Source organism: Capsicum annuum, chromosome 12 (genome assembly GCF_002878395.1).
Source record: "Capsicum annuum cultivar UCD-10X-F1 chromosome 12, UCD10Xv1.1, whole genome shotgun sequence".
Taxonomy (NCBI): domain Eukaryota; kingdom Viridiplantae; phylum Streptophyta; class Magnoliopsida; order Solanales; family Solanaceae; genus Capsicum; species Capsicum annuum.
In genome coordinates, this window is record NC_061122.1 from 64,238,660 (window position 1) to 64,241,594 (window position 2,935).

A 2,935-nucleotide genomic window follows, 5' to 3' on the forward strand; every position below is an offset into this window, starting at 1 on the left:
TTCCTAGAAAATAAGTTGATTTTCTATTTATTTTCTCATGTTTGCTTGGTGGGTGGAAAATATTTTCCGAAAAATATTTTATGGTGTTTGGTTAGTGAATTGAAAATATTTTTCTAAGAATTTTTTTTAGTTTTTTTTTCTCTTTTTCCCTTTTTCACAAATCATAAACATTTCCGTAGGTTCACCCTTGTAGAATATACTAAAATACTTTTCTTCACTGTAAATTATTCCAATCAAACTCACAAGTAAAGAAAAATACAAGTTCACTACTTATGGAATGTTTCATCTTTGGTAGCTGTGAAAATACATATATGCCTATGAAATTGCTGATGCTTCAGAGGAACAATGTGATGAACTGGATGGAGAAACTAAGAAAACATTCAGTGGTATTGCTTGTGTGGTCAAAGAATGCCTTCCTGAACAATAAGAAGTACATAATAATGGTTTTGATGGGATTTCTAAGATCAGGCTTCCTTCTAACATGTCAATAACCTTGCTCATTGATAGCCTTTGTGTTGGATTGGTTTGGATACACCACAGACCTACTAATATCATCTTCCTAACAGTTTCTTCTTCTTCTTTCCTTAAAATTCCATGTAGCTTGAGGTCATCATCTAGCTGAATATGTTGATATGCCAGTAAGGAAAATATATCTCACTTGTATGGCTCACTTCTTGCTTGATATTTTTTCTTTCTCCGACCATTTCTAGAACCATTATTCCATTACTATAGATATCAAACTTGTGTGAGACTTGTCCAAAGGTCCTACGAATTACTTCAGGAGCAATGAAACCAATCGTACCTCGTGCTCCTAGGATGGATACAATGCTTTCTTTCCTGGTGCATAGTTTTTCCAAACAAAAATCGGATATCTTAGGATAGAATTCCTCATCTAGGAATATGTTATGAGGCTTTAAGTTAAAATACAAAATTCTCTTGTTGCATCCACAGTGAAGATACTCCAATCCTTTAGCAATTCCTACAGCAATTTGATACAACCTGTGAAGTCCCCAGAGAGAAACATCGCCATATATGTATTTCTTGAGGGATTCATTTAGCACGAAGTCATAAATAAGAGCTCTGGTCATCCCATCAACACAATATCCTAAAATAGACGCGATATTGACATGAGAAGTCTGGCTGATGCTTGCAACTTCATTGATAAATTCATCCCCATCATCTTTAGATGCTTTTAAAATCTTCACTGCAGCTGTACGACCATCAGAAAGTTCACCTTTGTAGACCCCTCCAAAACCTCCTTCACCAAGCTTATCTTTGAATCCATGTGTCATTTCCTTGATTTCCCAATTTTTGTATTTCCTTAGTGCTAGAGAACCATATTGCTTAAGTAAAGCCTCCAGACTCTAATCTTCTATTTTGCCGTTAATTAATCGTAAGCACTTGTAGAATGACTTTCTATACTATGTGTATCAGATCCCGAAGCTGATTAACATCCCAATTCCAATAACTAAAATTCATATTGTTAGCTTGAGTAAATAAATTTTTCTTGCAAATTAAATATTTGGCTGCATCAAGTATGCCGGTGGCTTGCCATTATATCGTCGATTAAAAGGAAAAGTTTTGTCTCCACAACGACAGCGGAACTCTTGATCAAATTCAATACACCTCCTGAATCCTGACATACCAATCAGCCACCTGAGGCATCACTATAAACCACTTCAAACCCCTCATTCACAGCATCTTGTAGCTATAGAGTTAAGTCCTATAATTTCTTATAAGCAGTAGAAACAAGAGGAACTATTATGGTGAAGGAACATCCTAGAATATTTGTAACAATTTCATCAGTAAAGAACACACCAGTGTTGATTATTCTAATTATAGAACAACTAATATTGCTCTGCAGTTGTACATTGGATAGGACACCAGGACTGCAGCCATAATGTATGTTTATAAATATAGTTCTTCGGACGTACCTGAGACTATTGACTAACGTGGTGTTGTACTCGTAGAGATTGAGCAAGGAAGGAGATTTTGGATAAACAACATATATAATATTATTGTGCACAATCCTCATCCGAGTTGAGGATTCATAAATACTCAGTACACAAAATTCTGAAGGTTGATAGCCAGTGTGTTGTCGCCAGTGTGTAAAAATTGATTTTAAAGTGGAGAGATTATGTGTACACTCAAGAAAGTAATCATCTCGGCCACATACTCTTTCGCTTACCACCTCCCCTAAAAGGATACTTAACACCATGTATGCTTCTACAGTTTTAAGTAACTTCATAGTTTATACTCACACCTTCAAACCAAAAGCTGTAAAAAAATGTTTTTAGTTTTTTGATTGGAGAGAGGAAATTTGTTTTTTGAAAAATACTACCGAATAATTAACTACTATATCAAAAAACTCAACATTCTGTCAGAACTAATTTCAGCATAACAAATAATACCAATATCGAGTATCAAAATATTATAAGAAGCTAAAATTTAAGCAACTATTACTTACATAATTCAAGCTTCCTAATCAATTCCCACAAATGCACAAAAGAGAGAAGTTTGGAAACAAATACATGATACATTATCAAAAACAAAAGAATGGAGAGAAGTTTGGAAGAAAATACATGATACATTATCAAAAACAAAAACCTGCGAATAATAGTTCCATCACAGTTAATATGTTGATTTCCAGTCTTCCAAGTTCACATCTCCATAGCTCTGTAGCTATCCTTTTCGATTCCCTGCACCTTGGTTCAATAACCATAACAAAGCTCGAAATTCTAATTCCATTTCTTTGTCTTTACAATCTATGAGGTCGGTTATTTGGAAAGCAATATTGTTACTGGAAATAGTCACAAGTCTTTCTCAACTAACTCATAAGAAGCTATCAATTTTCATAGATAAGTTAAACCCAAATTTTAATTTTTGAGCAAAATTGAACTCAAATAAGAAATTCAAATTTCAATTTTTGAACAAA

General features: G+C 34.0%; 1 pseudogene; it reads right to left on the reverse strand.

The window, feature by feature from the left end:
* Positions 1–315: 315 nt before the first annotated feature.
* On the reverse strand, positions 316–1,343 carry LOC107849246 (annotated as a pseudogene).
* Between the last annotated feature and the right edge of the window lie 1,592 nt (positions 1,344–2,935).